Source organism: Nyctibius grandis, chromosome 2 (genome assembly GCF_013368605.1).
Source record: "Nyctibius grandis isolate bNycGra1 chromosome 2, bNycGra1.pri, whole genome shotgun sequence".
In the NCBI taxonomy this organism is placed as follows: Eukaryota; Metazoa; Chordata; class Aves; order Nyctibiiformes; family Nyctibiidae; genus Nyctibius; species Nyctibius grandis.
The window spans coordinates 127,722,785-127,741,048 of record NC_090659.1 but is presented as its reverse complement, the minus strand read 5'-3'; the positions used below and the strand labels follow the sequence as shown (position 1 = coordinate 127,741,048).

At 56.6% G+C, this 18,264-nt stretch overlaps 1 long non-coding RNA gene across 4 annotated transcripts; it reads right to left on the bottom strand.

The window, feature by feature from the left end:
• Positions 1–639: 639 nt before the first annotated feature.
• LOC137660638 (uncharacterized) lies at positions 640–7,006 on the bottom strand. Of its 4 annotated transcripts, none has more exons than XR_011047734.1 (6): positions 6,926–7,006; positions 5,846–6,172; positions 5,090–5,496; positions 4,757–4,960; positions 3,280–4,052; positions 641–3,189 (listed from the first exon to the last, which is right to left on the bottom strand). It is a non-coding gene; the product is annotated as an uncharacterized lncRNA (long non-coding RNA). The 4 variants fall into 4 exon arrangements; XR_011047736.1 differs by having other exon boundaries at positions 5,375–5,496; XR_011047733.1 differs by having other exon boundaries at positions 640–3,189; positions 4,757–5,496.
• Between the last annotated feature and the right edge of the window lie 11,258 nt (positions 7,007–18,264).

Sequence of the window (18,264 nt, the reverse complement as noted above, 5' to 3'; positions counted from 1 at the left end):
TTATTAATCGAAGGTACAGAGAAAGCAAAACGTGGCTGATGGTCAGGATGGAGAGGTATAGTAAAAAAGCAGTCCTTCAAATCAATTATATATAACTGCCAGTCAGAAGGGATCATTGCTGGACTGGGTGTGCCTGGCTGTAAAGCTCCCACGGGCTGCATTACTGCATTGACAGCTCTAAGATCCTGCAATAATCGCCATTTGCCAGATTTCTTTGGTATCACAAATATAGGTGTATTCCAAGGACTAGTTGAGGGTACGATATGTCCAGCCCTTAATTGTTCATTTACTAATTCCTCTGCCCGTTTTTGTTTCTCCCCGTTAAGGGGCCACTGATTTACCCAAACCGGTTTTGTTGTTAGCCAAGTCAGTTTGAGCCGGGGTGAGAGATCAGTGACCCTTGGGTTAAATGTGCCATCGTAGCTGACAATACAATTCCCCACTGAGCTAAAAGATCACATCCCCACAATGTAAAAGGAACAGAAAGAACAAAAGGAACTAAGGTTGCTGTTTTTCCTTCAGGGCCCACCACACACAGTGTACGTGCACTTTGCAATGGAATTTGCAACCCTCCTACTCCATTCACAGCAGCAGCTACTTGTTTAAGAGGCCAATCTGACGGCCAGTCATTTTTGCTGATGATGGACACGTCTGCTCCAGTATCTAACAGACCTGTGAATAACCGTCCATCAATTTTTATTGTGAGTATAGGCCGATCATTAGTTACCTTTTGATTCCACAACACCTGTGGTGTGTTAGTACTGCCAAATCCTCCTGTGCCGCGTGGATGTGGATTAGCCGCCGGCACAGTATATGGTATCAATAGCAACTGCGCCACACACTGAGCTTTAGGTATAAAACAAGGTGGTTCTGATGTCCATAACATGATTTTAATTTGGCCCATATAAGCTGAATCAATAACTCCTGGTATGACAAATATATTTTGCTTTCCCACAGAAGAACGCCCAAAAAATCAATCCTACCAGTCCCGAAGGGAGAGGCCCATATACATTGGTCCCATTTGATTACACTCAAAACATTTCATTTCTGCTTGTCCCACAACGAGCTGCTGAGCCAAGGCACTTGCAAGTAGCTTTATGCTCTTCAGAACCCACGTTCTGACAGGCTTTAATAAATTCTGCTATACTTTTGTAAGAGTTTTTTAGAGGGCCCAAAATTTTTTGACAATCTGCATTTGCATTTTCATAAGCCAATTGTAATAACAGCGTTTCTACTGTATTTTCATCATCAATCTGCCTGCTCAATGGTCTTTGTAAACGATCAATAAATGTAACATAGGGTTCTTGAGCTCCTTGCCTGACTGCCACAAAAGAGGCCTGGCATTTCCCTGCCTCCGGAATGCGTTTCAGGTACTTTAAAGCCAATGCAGAGACCTGCTGTAAACGCTGCCGAGGTAGCTGTGCCTGTACCTCTGGTGTCGCATACTGATTAATTCCCAAATATTCTTGCCTATTTTCCAAAGTGTCTGCAGAAGCAGCCTCCTGGTACTCTGCCAGCCACACTGAATACTGTGCAGGTGTTAAAATCATCCGTAAAAGTGACTTCCAGTCATGTGGAGTCATAGTATAGGATTCCCCAATGACTGGTATTAAATTTGAAGTATAGTTACTGTGCAAACCATAGTCTCTCACCGCAGCCCGTACTTCCTTAATCATTTCATAAGTAAGGTAGTGATACTCAGGGGAATGATTTGGGCGATAGATTACCGGCATTGCCGTCAGCATGGCAAAATCTCCTTTACGAGCAGCTTCCTCTCTACATTTTTCTGCCAGTGTTTTGTATTTCGTTGCATGAGACTCTGGTACCTTTTCAGCAAAGCCAATAGGTGGCTCGGCAGACGCAGGATACGGAGGAGCTGTTGGTGTTAACTGTGCTCTGCCCGTAGCCGCTGCTGCTGCCGGCTGCGAGACCCCCCACACTGAAGGGCCGGCTGCAGCCGTTTCTTTTACCGGTGTTAATGGTGGGTATAAATTGGACTGTATGTCTGGATCTGTGAAATCAAGATTGTAAGGATCGTCTGATTCTCCGGAGACTGTTTCATATACAGGCTCCTGTTGCTCCTTCACATCCACTAAGGGGGCCGGGGTGCGGTCAGTTCATCACACATTGTCTCTGCCGCTCCTTCCTCCTCGCACTCTTCTTCTGCTCCAGCATGGGGTCCCTCCCACAGGGCCGCAGGTCCTGCCCTAACACCTGCTCCAGCATGGGCTCCTCTCCACGGAGAGGGGTGGGACGGCAGCCGGCGGCCGGCCCTGGCCAGGCGATTTCCTCCGCGGCGGTGTGCCGCGACCGGCTCCGGGTCGGCTGGGAAGGCCTCCGGCGGGCGGGTGTCAGAGCCCCCGGGCAGCAGGTCTCGCCGAATCCCGGGCCGAGGGAGAGGAAGGGCAGAGAAGAAGGGATTAAAAAACAGGCAAAGGGAGCTACCGATGGGCCACAGGGCAGAGATGGAGAAATTAAAAGAGGGGACAGTGAGGTGGACAGAGAGAGACTGAGAAATACCAAAAAACCTCAGTGAGCTGAAGGGGAGAGACAGAGGAATTAAAGAATAGGGCCAGGGGGCCAGACAGAGAACGATAAAGACAAAAACAGGCTATGGGACAGAAGAGGAAGAAATTAAAACATAGAGACAGGAATGTGGAATAAGATAATACAGGAGAAGTATATCTAGAAACAGGGCAGAGACAGAGAAAATTAGAAATAGGGACATGGAGCCAGACAGGGGGCGGGGGGGTAATCGTGAAGGGCTAAAGGGCAGATGGGGAGGAATTAAAAAAAAATGGGACAGGAAGACAGACAGATAGATGGAGAAAGACAAAAACAGTGATGGGCTGCAGGACAGAGGATGAAAAAAAGAGGGACAGGGAACAGGACAGAAGTACAGAGAGAAAAAGAAAGCAGAGAGGCAGAACAACAGAGAAAGAGAGGGACTTGGAGAACGAGAGAGGAAGAGATGCAGGGAAGCGAAAAAAATTACAGCTGTGAGAGAAAGAGAAGGTGGGGCAGGGAAGGACCGCAACGCAGAAGAGGGGTGACACGGCCCCAAGGGTCCAGGACTCACCACGGCTTCCGCCCTTGGAGCTGCTGGGAGAATCTGAGAGTTGGATGCGTCTTCCTCTCTCTCTGCCTCCCTTCCTCCTCTCTGGCTCCGGTCACTTGACTCTTATGCACCTAAGAGAACAGATTGGTGTCATACAGCTCTTACAACACGAGGCTTCCCAGATACACAGCCTCACACACGCCCACGCTACATGGCCGTACTGTGCTTTTGGTCAGGCACGCAGACCCTGCCGTGCACGCGGGTGACCGAATCTGCGGAGGATCACACTAGGAGGGAGCCTTCCTCGCCCGGAGAGCCAGGCTGTCTCCTATCCGCCTGTCCTTGGAAACCGCTTCTGTGTGGAAAAAACAATAATAAAACCCTCCTCCTCCTAAAAAAAGGAGGCAGAAAGTGAACGTGTTTGTCACACCCGGCCAACGGTGAAGGATTCTGCCAGAGGGGCCGTGCCGGGCCAGGCCGCGCGCCCCAGGAGCTCCCACCGGACGGGTTCTCTCCCCTTTGCCAGGTACCGGGGAGACGCCGCCGCCTCGCCCGAGCCCCCTCGCAGCGGGGCTGCCCTGGCACAGCCAGGGGACCCCCGCCTCGCTTCTGCCCTCGGGAAGGGGACCGCGAGAGACCCTCCGCGCAGACGGAGGCGCGTGGCGTAGATTCGGTCCGCGAGGGAAGAGGCCAGGCTCCCCGCCGGCAGGAGGGCAACTCACCTCCCCGCTGCTCGCAGCTCCGGCCGCTCTTCAGCCCCAAATACTTACAGATAAGAACTAGCAGAAATAAGGTTCTAAACAGACTTTAGGTATCTTAGGTTAATACTTAGGAGACGCCGGCAGTGCAAAGCAGACTCTGGTCAAGACGGGACACTGGTCACGGCGAGAACATCGAGGACGGGGTGTTGAGCGGAGCCCAAGCGGAACCAGAAGATAAAGATCAGCTGACCGGCGGCGAAGAACGGACTGCTGTGGACTCTGGAGGAAGTGAACTTCAATGAAACAAGACAGTTTTTAGAGCTATAAGCATATGCACGGATTCCAGTAAAAATATTCTACAAAACTGAACAGTTGCAGGAAAGCGCATCAGATAATAATAATAATAAAAAAAAATTATCAAAAACCTGCAGCGAGCGTTTGCCACGGTTTTTACGAAGGAGTGCAAATTTTCCTTCCGCCCCCCCCGTGTGAAAGATCACATCCGATCTACAGATCCACACAGCACCTTACTAAAAACATACTTAAGCCTGGTCTTTACAACCACTTTATGTTCTTTTTTCCTTTATCAGAACAAAGTGATCTGATAGAAGATAACGCTTTCTAAAGCTTTTTCTGTGCTCTTACTCTCGAGGCAGGCTCTAAATATCAATTCCTGTTTTAAATGCTGTATCAAGGTAGCTGTCATTTTGAGATATCATACATTTGTGCACATATACCTCTGCATTGCTAATTCTCAGCAGCCAGATGCCCTACTACTGCCTTGTAATTTCTTCTTTGCTCAATACCTGAGGCCCCCTGAAGAGTCTAGAGATCTCAAATAGAGATTTCCTGACTGGGGCTCCCTTTTGGGCCAACAGAGAGAGATGAAAGAGCAACTGAAATAGTTAGCGGAATTTTAACAGAAGCTCGTGAGAACTTTGTGATGTAATTACTTATTAGTTTCTATCTAAACTGACAGTGAATTTGAGTCAGGTACCATTCACTCACTGCGGTGGTGGTCCAGCTCCGAGCTGCTTCAGTGAAGAATCAGCAAACCTAGAGACCCGGGGACCCTGCCAATTTTCTTTAACGGAATTTGGCACCCCAGACGGGACTCTAGGACACCGCTCCTCGCCCGGAATGTCCCGAGGCGAACGTTTTTCTTACGGCGCAGCTACCCCTCTGTCCTTGGAAACCGCTTCTGTGCAAAAAAACCAGGAATAAAACATCAAAAACGGAATAAAAATCAAGTTGAAACACCCGTTTCCACCGTGTTTCATTCATTGCGTTTCTACTGGCATCTGGGTGCTCAGCAGTTAACTCTACTGACCCCACAGGCGACTCAAAATCTAGTCGTGCGTATAAAAGGCTCTTGCCAACTTGCCCATAAAATTCGCAGGAGCAAACAGAAGACAAACGTTTGACCCTAAAGAACGTAGCGGGCAGCCCTTCATTTATCCAGGGTGAAAGTTCCTTCTTTGAGCGGAAAGGAAAACGTTCGTGACTACCGAGGCACCGCTTCGGGAAGGAGGCGTGCTCTGTTAACCGCAGCTTTTCACCAGCTTTTCTGCACTGGCAACAAGTTTGCCTTTTCTCTGGCTTTGACGTGGAGTACCTGGAGGGTCCTTGACCTCGCTAACGTCTCTCCCCGCTCCCCCGGCCCCGTACGTGCCATCACCCGAGCAGCGAGCGGAACCGACCGCGCAGGATTTTCTTCACGTGACGCAGAAGGCGACCCTGGGGAAAAAAAAAAAGAGGCAGAAAATGAACCCGTTTGTCGCACCCGGCCGACGGCGAAGCGACGGGGGAGGATTCTGCCAGAGGGGCTGTGCAGGGCCAGGCCGTGCGCCCCGGGAGCTCCCACCGGACGGGTTCTCTCCCCTTTGCCAGGTACCGGGGAGACGCCGCCGCCTCACCCGAGCCCCCTCGCAGCGCGGCTGCCCCGGCACAGCTGGGGGATCCCCGCCTCGCTTCTGCCCTCGGGAAGGGGACCGCAAGAGACCCTCCGCGCAGACGGAGGCGTGTGGCGTGGATTCGGTCCCCGAGGGAAGAGGCCGGGCTCCCCGCCGGCAGAAGGGCAACTCACCTCCCCGCTGCTCGCAGCTCCTTGCTGGGGACAGCCCTGCCCGCGCCTGGCCGCTCTTCAGCCGTGCCAGGAGCGCGGTCCGGCCGACGGACGCTCCTGCTCGTCGCAGCTGTGGCTCACTTGGCTTCTGGCTAACACACGCTCCGGACAGCGGGCGCCCCGTCTCGTTCTGGCTCCCGCTCGCTCCAGTTCCAGCTCCAGCTCTGCACCGAAGCTCCGGTTCCTCTCGGCTCCTTCTCCCTCACGAGCTCCACTACGTGCGACAGCCCAGGCAAGGTCCGGAATCAATCGCTGTCACATCGGGAGTTTTCCTGTAAAACCTCACAGCTGTACGTCGTATAAATACGGATTAGTTTGTATTCTGGTTTAGTTAATAACTATTCTAAGCAAAGAACAGCGAGACTCAAAGAGGGCGTACAGGGTCTGAAAACCTCCCTGGCCCCTGGAGACCACCTCGGACGTTGAGCTCGGCCCGCTGCGTGCCGGCCTCCCGAACTTCGGGCTCTGACGTGACCGGACCCCCGCCTCCGGGCAACATCCACGCACCCTGCCCACCCGCCGCTTTCCCACGCAGCCCCCGACGCCCTCCCGCTCCCCCGCACAAACAACCCATCTGCCTTCTGCTTTTGGCCCCCGAACCAGCTCACGGAGCGCCCACGGCGGAGCCCAAAAACCCAGCTGCCGAGCCTGCTCTCGAGCCCCAAAAACGCAGCGCTCGGCCTCTGCTGCCGACCCCAAAACCACACCAGCGAGTCCCCTCTCTCAGCTCCCGAAAAACGCACCGCTCACCGCCCGGCCCCACGGACCCCCCCGGCGGCAGCAGCCGGGGCCCTTTCCCCCCCACCACCCCGTGCGGGCACCGGGACCCGCCCGGCGCCGCCAGAGCCCCCCCGCGCCACCGCCGCTGCCCGACCTGCACCGGCAGCGACAGAGCCTGCCCGGCCCCAACACCGGGCAGCTGGGAGCCGGACGGGACTGCCCCTGCTCCCCCCCGCCCGGACACGGGCTCGGCCCCATAACCCCCCCCCGCGAGCCCGGTGCCGCTTCTGCCCCCCCGCCCCCAGCCCCGGGAGCGCAAACCTCGGGTGTCACGATGTCGCAGAGCAGGGATGTCTCGCCGCGACCATAGAGTCGGGGCCTCCCGGGCGGACAGAGTGAACCTGCGGAGACCATAGAGAGTCGGAAGGAATGACTCGCCGAGACCATAGAGTCGGGGCCTCCTGGGCGGGCAGAGGGGCCCCGCGGGGACCATAGAGATGCAGGAGGACTGTCTCGCCGCGACCATCGAGTCGGGGCCTCCCGGGCGGGCAGAGCGGACCCGCTGTCACAAACACACCTTTTTACTCCAATTACATTTGAGACTCAAAACCAGAACAGAGGCCTCGACAAATCTGCGCCTCACAGAAACATCAAAAAACCTCCTCGTTCTTTGGCAGTTAGTAGGGCTAAATTAAAACATAGCGCTCAACTGCAGGGTAGTTAAACACCTCTCGGCTGTCTGCCAGGTAACTCTTCTTGCTCCGTTCTTTCTTCTCCAAACGGGAGAAAGGTCTCGAGTCTGTTAACGGGACAATCTTAGGAAATAATAGACTTTTCCTTCCGTTAATCGCTACGTTGCAACATAATCACCTTAAAAGACGCAAGCCAGTCACTCAGCTTGCAAGCCTCTCCTGTCAACACTTTCCCATTCCATTTCTTGAGGTTTCCTAAATAAAAGCTATTAATGTGTTTTCTCTTTGTTTTGCTTTTGAAGCCGAGTATCAAAACAACACAGACACAGACACGAAAAAATCACTCGACCAATGAGGTTGGCAGAGGGGACGTTGTTGAGTTGAGGTCACCAGCTCCTCGTGGGCTTTGTAAAAGCTATTTCAAAACCTACACTTTGGGCCCATCTCGACCTGACCGTATCCCTCAAAACAAAATGACCATTTTGTTGCTCAATATTAATTAAAATGACTCGACCAGACACATTCACATAATTCATCCATCAGCCACTTACATTACACTTTGTGCAGCATTACAGAAATAAAGAGACTGATATCAAAGGCATCTGAAGATGCAGTGTCACAGTGAGATAATGCCACGTGCCTCAGGACACGGAAGCTTTAATCTGTGTGTCCTCGAGCAACAAATTTACCAACAAAAAAAAAAAGAAAAAAAAAAACCACCCTTCAGCAATACGCTTTCGGAGGGGGAAGGCTATGGCACGGTTTTCAGCATAGCAAAAACGCGCGCAGGGAAGCACTTCTTCATCTCAACCGGTTTGTGAAGATTTTACAATTTAGAAAGAACAAACCCAGGTCTCCTTCCTGCCCAAACAAAGGGAAATCTGATTACCTGGAACGAGCAGAGGTTTCTCAAAGGCACAGTCTCAACAGATAACAGCTGATTATAAAACAAACAATACCAGTGAGGAGGATGAAGATGAAAGCAAGAACTGAAGCCACAATGATACCCCCAATAATGATGATCACGGTTCCTCCGAGAAACTGCGTGTGAAGGGATCGGCACTGTTGGTATTCTTCCTGGGTTGTGAACTGCACGCATCCGATCACTCTGGTTGCGGTCAAAAATGTCAATCCATCATTACAGACGGCAAGAACACAGAGGTCGTACGCACGTCCTGCGACCAGATCAGTCAAGAAGGATTTGCTAGCAGCTGGAATCATCCCGGAAGAGAAAATGAGTACAGTAAACATCCAAGTTGATCGAGCCTAAGGAGAGCTCTTTTGACTATCAATGCGACCATGAGGCAACTAACAGAGCAGAAGATGAACACGGCAACTGGACCAAGCTACAAAACGCTAGTGTTCCCTAGGTTACTCGGTAGGGATGGAAGACATAGACTTCAGCAACGACAACATAGGACGAGAGGAATCGGCCTCAAGTTGCGCCAGGAGAGGGTTCAGGAAAAATTTCTTCACTGAAAAGGGTTATCAAGCATTGGAACAGGCTGCCCAGGGAAGTGGTGGAGTCCTCATACCTGGAGGGGTTTAAAAGCCATGTAGATGTGGTGCTGAGGGACATGGTTTAGTGGTGGACTTGGTAGTGTTAGGTTAATGGTTGGACTCGATGATCTTGAAGGTCCTTTCCAACCAAAACGACTCTATGGTTCTATGAATATCTTTACCTTGGCTGTTTCAAACAAACATGGACTAGAGTACACCCACTTACCAACGGCCAGAGGAGAAGTCACACTTGAGCTATTGTTTTGATCTGCATTATGTTAAATCTCCACCGTTTCAGCATAAAAGGGCATAAGATGCCCTATGCAGAATGGAATGCGGTCAGCCTTTCAAAAAACATGAAGGAACTGAAGCAACAATACTGAAGGACTTAAACGTCAGAAAAGGACGAAACGTCCTGGGTTTTAAGGCTGGTTAGGTTCTCAGTGCAGGAAAAACAGGGTTCGAGAGGAAACTATACAAAGGTTCATTTGTCAAATTGAACACGTCCTACACCGGCTGACCACTAAATCCTCAAAGTACATCGTGCTCCTTGCTCATTCCGCTCTTCCACAAATTTAATTCAGCGATGTTGTTATATATGATGTCGTGTTGCCATCCAGAGGGACCTTGACAGGCTTGAGAGGTGGGCTGATGCAAACCGCAGGGAGTTCAACAAGGCCAAGTGCAAGGTCCTGCACGTGGGTCGGGGCAATCCCAAGCACAAACACAGACTGGGTGGAGAATGGATTGAGAGCAGCCCTGAGGAGAAGGACTTGGGGGTGATGGTTGAGGAGAAGCTCACCACGAGCCAGCAACGTGTGCTTGTAGCCCAGAAGGCCAACCGTGTCCTGGGCTGCATCCCCAGCAGCGTGGCCAGCAGGGCGAGGGAGGGGATTCTGCCCCTCTGCTCCGTTCTTGTGAGCCCCCCCCTGCAGTGCTGCGTCCAGCTCTGGGGCCCCCAACAGAAGAAGGACACGGAGCTGTTGGAGCGAGTCCAGAGGAGGCCACAAAGATGCTCAGAGGGCTGGAGCCCCTCTACTCTGGAGACAGGCTGAGAGAGCTGGGGCTGTTCAGCCTGGAGAAAGCTCCAGGGAGACCTTCTAGCACCTTCCAGTGCCTGAAGGGGCTACAGGAAAGCGGGAGAGGGGCTTTTGATAAGGACATGTAGGGATAGGACGAGGGGGAACGGTTTTAAACTGAAAGAGGGGAGATTGAGATGAGATGTGAGGAAGAAATTCTTTGCTGTGAGGGTGGTGAGACCCTGGCCCAGGTTGCCCAGAGCAGCTGTGGCTGCCCCCTCCCTGGCAGTGTTCAAGGCCAGGTTGGATGGGGCTTGGAGCAACCTGGTCTGGTGGAAGGTGGTCCCTGCCTGTGGCAGGGGACTTGGAACTAGATGGTCTTTAAGGCCCCTTCCAACCCAAACCACTCTGTGATTCCATAAAGAAAAGACTTCTCCGGGGCTGAAGAAACGCGGCTGCTTCTGGGGAAGGGGCAACGACAAACAAGCCTGGGGCCGGGGTGTGCTGAGGTGGGGACTGTCCTGCAGGCAGTGGGAGATGCCAGGAGTGACACTGTCTGCTCAGCACGCTCAGGGTGCTACACAGCTGAAGGGCACCACGGGTTGGGGTTGCTTCTTCCAGCTTTATTGAAATAGAGCCATTTTTTTCTGACGAGAGCTGCTCCTCTGCCTGGCTCAGCGGAACCAGCGGCCAAACAGTGTTCGCACGAGCCAGCATGGTCTTGGCCGCCTCCATTCAGACCTCAGGGTGACGATGGTCTGAGTGGCCAGGGAACTGACAGAGACGTCACTGTCTTCTGTCAAGGGCTCAAGGGCTGTGACAGAAACAAACAGAGCCGAGATGAACCCCCGTGTGTGCAGAGACCCCCAGGCATCCCCTCCAGCCCCTGCCAGCCCCACTGTCTCTCCCTGGCTAGGAGAAAGCTGCTGCACAGCAATGCCCCAAATGCCCCTGCCCCGTTCCCCTGCCCCTGAAGCGTTTCCCTGGAGCAGGGCGAGGCACGGCAGCACCCTGCCCAGGCTCCGTCCCCTGCCCCACCAGCCCCGGCCAGCACAGCGCTGCCCCGACTCACCCCTGAGGATATCACACTGCTTCTCATAGACTTCGTCCCCCAGGGATCTCGCGGCAAGCCCTAGGCACAGAGCGTCGTCAGCCCCCTGCTCCCCAGCTTGCTCCCCGCAGCACAGCCCCCCAGCTGCACGTCCTCCTCCCCCCCATCAGGGCTGACCCCAGGGAAGACCAGTAGCCGAAGGGCCACCAAGGGGCTCTGGCAGCCCCAGGGCTGCTCCTCACTGCCAGGGCAGCAGTGGGGACTGGGCCCAGGCTGCCAAAGGAGGGACCATGGGGGCGGTGGCTCACCGATGAACCCGATGGCCGCCTCTCGCAAGGTGGCCTGAGCGTCCTCCAGATATGGCAGGCTCTGATCCAGATATTCTTCAGCCCTGCTCCTGCCCTGCGCCAGCTGGAGAGAGCACAAGGGTATGGGCATGGCACAGTCCCTCCCCAGCCGGGCGAGCAGCCCCTCCTCCCAGCACCCCCCACACCCCTTCCCCCCAGGCCATTCCCGACTCCCAGTCAGGAGCCCTGTGGGGCTGAGGTTGAGAGAGAGCCACAGGCAGAGGGGTCCCACGGGTGCTGAGACCCCTCCATCCTGCCGCAAGGCCCACATGGGCCGGGGTCTCCAGGCCCTGGGGCTTGTCCTCACCAAGCACTTGCGAATCCCCAGTGGCTGCTCTGTCTGCACCAGGTGCTTGAGTTTGTTCCACTTGAGGAGCTTTGCTGCAGCAAGGAGGGCTTCCCCGGAGACCTGCAGGACAGCAGAAGCTGGGAGATGGCACCAGAGCCTGGGGAAGGAAACCTGGCATCCCCCTCCTTTGGCTTTGTTCCTGGGGTGATCCTGCCCTTAGGAAGCTGGGACATGCCCTGGCCCAAACGTAGAATCACAGAATCACAGAATCCGTTTGGTTGGAAAGGGTCTTTAAGATCCTCGAGTCCAACCGTCAACCCAACACTGCCAAGGCCACCACTAACCCATGTCCCTCAGCACCACATCTACATGGCTTTTAAATCCCTCCAGGGATGGTGACTCCACCACTGCCCTGGGCAGCCTGTTCCAATGCTTGACAACCCTTTTCGGTGAAGAAATTTTTCCTGATCTCCAATCTAAACCTCCCCTGGTGCAACTTGAGGCCGTTTCCCCTCATCCTATCTCTTGTTACCTGGGAGAAGAGACTGACCCCCACCTCACTACAGCCTCCTTGCAGGTAGTTGTAGAGAGCAAGAAGGTCTCCCCTCAGCCTCCTTTTCTCCACACTAAACACCCCCAGGTCCCTCAGCTGCTCCTCATCACACTTGTGCTCTAGACCCTTCACGACCTTCGATGCCCTTCTTTGGACTATTCTTTGGACATCTGGGGGTCTCTTGGGCACAGCCCTGGGGGACAGGGATTGAGGCTCAGAGCCCTGGCCTCCAACACCTGAGAAGCCTTTAGGGACGCGCGTGGCCAGGCCTCGGTGGCCACGGGCTGCTGCTGAGCCCTGCTTGGACCAGGGTAGGGCACGTGTTGGAAATGTCCATGGCAGCTTCTCTGCCCCTGCTCGCACTGGTTCTGCAGGGACCCCTCCTCTGGGCTGAGCTGGAGGAGGGCTGCCAGCTGCCACCAGCCCTCGTCCCTGATGCCCAAGCCACCCGTGTGGTGTCAGGACGCCCTTCCCCGTGTCACTGGCCAGCTTTGAAATCTGTACCTTGGCCACGCTGCTGGTCTGGTCACTCATGTGAAAGTAGAGCGGGAGCAGGCCCCTTCGCACTGTCTTCTGCATCTTCTTCTTGTCACTCCCCTCCACTGACTCCACCACGTCTCTGAAGAGGCCCATGGAGAGCTCTTGCAGCTGGCTGGACTCCTGGTAGGAAGGGGGAAAGGTGGACTTGAGAAACAGCAACTCCCTGCCCATGATGAGCGGGGGCGTCATCGTGGCTGACGTGAGGGGAGATGCTCCGGGCACAGGTTCTGCAGCAGGGAGAAGCCGTGCTGGGCACCAAAGCCCAGAAGCCATCCCATGAGAGCCCTGGGGAGCAGACCCTGCGCCGAGTGCTGCTCGCAGGGCTGGGCTGAAGGGCAGCGTGTCCTCTCCCAGTGCCCATCTGCGGCGCTCAGGCTCCCACATCAGCCTTACGTTGTCAAAGAGGGGCAGGAGCTCCTCCACCAGCTGCACAGCGATGACACTGGCCTCCTTCCTCTCCAGGTGACCCATGATGTTTCGGAAGAGCACCAGGACCTTCGTCTTGATATCGGTGTCGCCTCCGCGGAGCACCTCCGTGAGGAGTGACAGGTCCACCAGCATTTTTCTTGCCTGTACGAAAGAGACAGTTTAATTTTTGTGACGTGCTCCGTGCCTGGAAAGCTCCCCAGGCAGCCCCCAGGCCCCACCGTGGCAGGGAGGGCGTTTGGAGCACTCACCCCACCGCCTGACTCCCAGCCAAGGCCAAGGCACCGCCTTACCCCCTGCCCCATGGCTCCCCTTGACAACACCCTGCTCACCACGTCAGGTCTCTCTGACAGCACGATGAGGACTTTGAGGGAACAGGAGACTGTCACCAGGCTTGGATGCCTCTGATCTCTCTTGTGGGACTTGCCACCAAAATCCTCTGCCTGAAGCTCCCTGGAGGCCGTCGGCTGAAGCAAACACAGCAGTGAGATACTGGCAGAGCCTGCAGGGCTCATGGAGAATGATCAAGGTCTTTTCTTGTAACTCACAGCCAAGGGAGCGCTGCAGGCGTCCTCCGTGGCCGAGGTGATCAGGCTGCATGACCGGAGTTGCCCGAGGAGCTCCTTCAAAACGTTCTCCAACGTCTGGGGCATGGAGAACATCACCTCCCACATGGCCAGGGCCGTGCTGCAATCGGAGCGCTCTGTCAGCAGGGCTGCCTCGGCCACAGCAGCATGGCCTGGGACAGCCCTGCAGGACGCAGAGCCTGCCCCTCGGTCGGGATGCCCTGGGCAGCAGGAGAGGGCTGAGCTGGTGGTCCCCGTGGGGCTGGGAGGAGCGTGGTGGCGGGGCTGTGGGCTGGCTTTGGCTGGAAAGTGTGGTGGGAAGGAGGGCCCTGCTCCTCGGGGTGTCCTGCAGTATTCCTTGGGTCTGGCAACCCCCCTCCCCACAGGGAACAAGGCCTCATGGCTTTTGCGGCCAGTACCTGTCTCCTGGTGGGGCCATCTTCAGCAGGCAGGTGACCACTTCCATGGGGTAACGGTCGGTCAGCAGGAGAAGCAGCGACCCCATGCTCTGCTGGGCTGGTGCCATGGTGATGCCTTCCAGGCTTTTGTGGATGCAGCCCATGATCTTCGGCACCTGGAGGGGACACGGGTGAGGATGGTGCTGCCCTGGAGTGCAGCCATTTCCTCAGCTGCCCTTCCCTTCCCTCTCTGCTGCCTTCAGGTGGCTTCAGGTGCCCAAGACACCTGGGCTGGGAGGGAGGGATGGAGGGAGGAACAGGGCAATCAGACACAGGCCACTTACATCCCTCAGCCAGAAGGCCGGGTCTCTCATGAGCACATCCAGCATCGCTCTTACTGCATCCGTCTCAAAGACGCTGGAGTCTCTCAGCGCCTCGATGGCCACAAGGACGATGTCCGTCCTCTCAGAAGGTTTGAGGTAATTTGCAAACCTCTATGGGAGGAAGGAAGGGAGAGAAGACATGTCACACCGAGTGCCCTCACGGTGCTGCTTAGCTGGGCAGCGCGAGCAGCCCTGGTGAGAGATGCCCGGCAGTGCTGGCGGCAGTGCCCGCAGGAGAGCTGGCAGCGGGGGCTGCCGTCACTGCACGGGGGAGGATGAGAAGAGAGGGGCCCCGGGGTGAGGGAGGGAGGTTGGGCTCGTGGGCACAGAGTGCTGGAGTACAGCGAACTGGGGCTTGCTGGTGGCCAGGAGGGCTGGAGCTGCTGCTGGGACACTGGAGCGCAGCCCTCGCATGTCCCTGCTTGGGGACAGCAGGAACCCTCTCACCAGGGACAGCCAGGCCACGCCAGCACCACTGATTCTGGATGCCTTTGCTCACGCAAGTGCCCTGCTGATGTGACGGAGAAGAGTCCCAGGAAGGGGGGAGCTCATTACCAGGTCTGTGGTGGTGGTCAAACGCAGCAGGGAGGTGGTCTCAGGTTTCCAGTGCAGCTGTTCTGCTTCATTCTTTGGCATTGACCTGCCTGAACAGCAGAGGAAGCACAGAAGAGTCAGTAAGACACGGCAGCTCTGCCAGCAAGCTTACCAAAGCACCCCGAGAGCTGCTTGCAAGAAGGCAGGACATAAGCGGCCAAGGAGATTTCTGAAGGGCATCAGGAATAGCTCCTTGCTGCAAGCACCGGAGGGGCAGGCGGGGTGATGCACAGATGGATCTGCTCTTCGCTAACAGGGAAGACATGGCTTTGGGACATGGTAATCAATGGTAGCTTTGGCTGTGGGATCCACATATCAGCGGGGTTCAAGATGCTGAAAGGAGGGAGGAAGGAGAGCAGCAGAGAAAAGATCCTGGACTTCAGGAGAGCACTGAGCTTCTGCAGCAAAATGACAGCTGGGATGCTACAGCAAGCAGCTGTGGGGGCCAAAGGAGGCCAGGAAGAGAAGCAGAACGATCAGGACATGGCTGTTTGCAGAGGGATGAAGCCCACCACAACTTCTCTTACTTTTTTGCCCAACGATGAATCTTTCAAGGAACATTAGAGCACCATAAGCTGCAGCCATCGTTTCCTTGGAAAATGCAAAAAGGACGAGACGTCCTAGCAGCTGCCCCAGGACTGGGATCTGGATGTCTCCATAGCAGACAGGAGTGTACATGTCTCTTCCAAAGCAGTGACAGACCTGGGTGAGGGAGGCAGAAGAGCAGAAGGGTTGAGGGCAGGCAGCTGGGGCCAAAGCCCTGAACCCAAGAGCAGCTGCAGGCTGCTCTGGCGCACAGGGAGGGGGCGATGGCCTGGCTGGAGGGTGCCTGGCTCCCTACCTCCAGTGTGGGATGCTTGTACAGCAAACTGCTCAGCATCCTAATCCTGTACAGGGCTCTCTCCCGCACAGCTGCACTCTCAGAGTCAGTGACGTTGATCAGCATCTGGGAAGAGAGAAGCTGCTGGTGTGCCCCGGGAGCAGACACCTGCTCCAGCAGAAGCAGCACTGCTCAGCTCCTGGGCTGGGCTCGCACAGGCCATCAAGGCTTCCTCTGGTCTTGAGCAAAGCCTGTAGTGGGGTTCCTGTCCCTAACGTCCCTCTCAGGCTTGGGAGAGATCCCCCGGGCCAACCCTGTGGCCAGGCAGGAAGGCAGATGCCACCCCCTGCAGCCACTGTGCTCCAGAAGAGCCTGGTGGGCAGCCCCTGGTTCCCCAAGGGAGGTGGGCACCCTCCCTGCTGTATGCTGTCTCCGCATGGCCCTGGGGTGGGGACCATCCACTCAGGAGTGGACAATCCCTTCCCTCCAGGGTGAGCAACAACCCCACTTATTGCATGTGCCAAACCTGGAAGATGTTCTGCAGCTCCTCGCTCACTCTGGAGGCAGGAGAGCTGAGCACCATCGTCTGGAGCATGATGTCCATGGCAACCAGGGTCTGCAAGGGGGACAAGGAGTTGTGGCAGTGTTTTCTGCTGTCCCTCCCACCCCCACAAGACTGATCTGAACTCCCAGAGCCAAGGGAGGACTCCCACACTGCCTCGTGGTGCCTGGGAGAGACCCAGGGGCGGACGACCTGCTGCGTGCAGAGCAGCCTGCAGCCCTGGCCATGGCCAGGCCCACGGGAAGTGGGGAGAGGGATGAGGGTGGGAAAGCAAAGCCGAGCTCCCGCCCTGCCTTGGATCTCTGGTGATACGGCAGCACGGGGTGGCCAGGGAGCAGCCCAGAGGGATGGGGGCTCCTGCAGCTCACCCAGCACTTACCTTGCAGTAGAGCTCAGTGTCCATGTTCTGCATTTCCTCTTCTGGAGGAAGGCACAAGACACTCGTGAAGCAGAGACGTAGGAGGCTGTTCTTTTTGCCCTCCAGCGCCGTCTCCACTGAGCTGCAAAGAGAGGGAGGGGCCAGTCGGCCACTGGTGCTGGGAGCAGTGCCCCGAGGCCTCGTGCAGGTGGACGTGGAGCTGTGGGGCAGGGGTCCCCAGGAGGGATGGGCAGGTACCTCAAGGCGGCGATGGCAAGCATGGCTTGCTCGCGCAATGCTGTGCACAGTTGGTCCCTGGGCTCCTCTTCCAGCAGCACCTGCAGAGCACAACCGGGATGGGACCTCCAGCTGCCAGCACCCAGTGCCACCAGACCCTCACCCTGCCCAAGCCCTGTCCTCACAGGGTGCCGATGATGGAGGGCCTTGCCCCCTTCCCCAGAGCTGTTGGGTGTCCCCTCACCTTGATATTGTCTGCCAGCTCGTATCTGTGGCAGAAGGCATCCAGGACCTCCGGCAAGCCACGGCGCTTTGCGGTTTCGCACAGTTTGTAGATGCTCGCAAGGAACTTCATCTTCTGTTCCTCCTCCTGGCAGCCCGGGGACAAACAGGGAGTGTGAGAGGGGGGGACGCACAGCCAGCGGGACCGGAGCACTGGGGGTGCAGTGCCGTGTGGGAGAAGAGATCTGCCCGGCCAGCACACCTCCAGCAGCCCGGCAGCAGGCAGCAGAGGCCGGCACAGCCGCGCTCGACACGGCCACAGTTACCTCTTGTGGGCTGCTGACAAAGGCCACGATGAAGTCCACGGCATCCTGCTCCTCTCTGTACACAGGCAGCCAGCTGGCGTCTACCAAAGGGGGAGAGAAGGGAGGGCTGTAGAGAGGGTCTGGTGGCAGGAGAGCAGAGGAAGGAGCCCTGCCCTCTGCCCAGGCCCGTGCCCGCTGCCCTGGAACAGCCTTCTCGTGCGTGTCAGGGCTGGAGGGTGCCCGGCAGACGGGCTGTGGTGCTGGAGCACGGCAACGGGGAAAGGCCCCCGTGCACCGGGTGAGGAACTCGCTCGCGGACGGGCAGGAAAGGTCCCCATCCCCCAGCATTGCTGCCTCCGGCCAGCCCAGCTGTGCCCTGGAGCAGGAGCCGGGTCCCCTCCGCTCCCTCCGTCCCTGGGAGAGGCTGTGCTGGGGCCAGCTGCCAGCCCTGAGCAGCCCCGGCGTTCGGGCAGCATCACGCCCACCACCCGCGGGACCCCCGCTGCCAGCGAGCCAGGGAATCGTGACCCCGGCGTCGAGCAGAGTGCGCTCGCTGGCCCCAGCCCTGCCCAGACCGACGGGGCCCCTCACTCACCGATCTTCAGTGGCTGCACCGTGGTCACCTCGTGGGGCTGCGATGGAGATCTGCTCTCCCGGCGAGCCCCGTCCTCCTCCCAGGCCACCCTGGGGCGGCTGGGGGGTGTCCTCTCCATCCTGGTGGACGGAGGAGAGGGCTGCCCTCGGGGGCTCCTCTCCAGCTCCTCGCTCCTGTCCTCTCTCTCTGCCATCCTGCTGGAT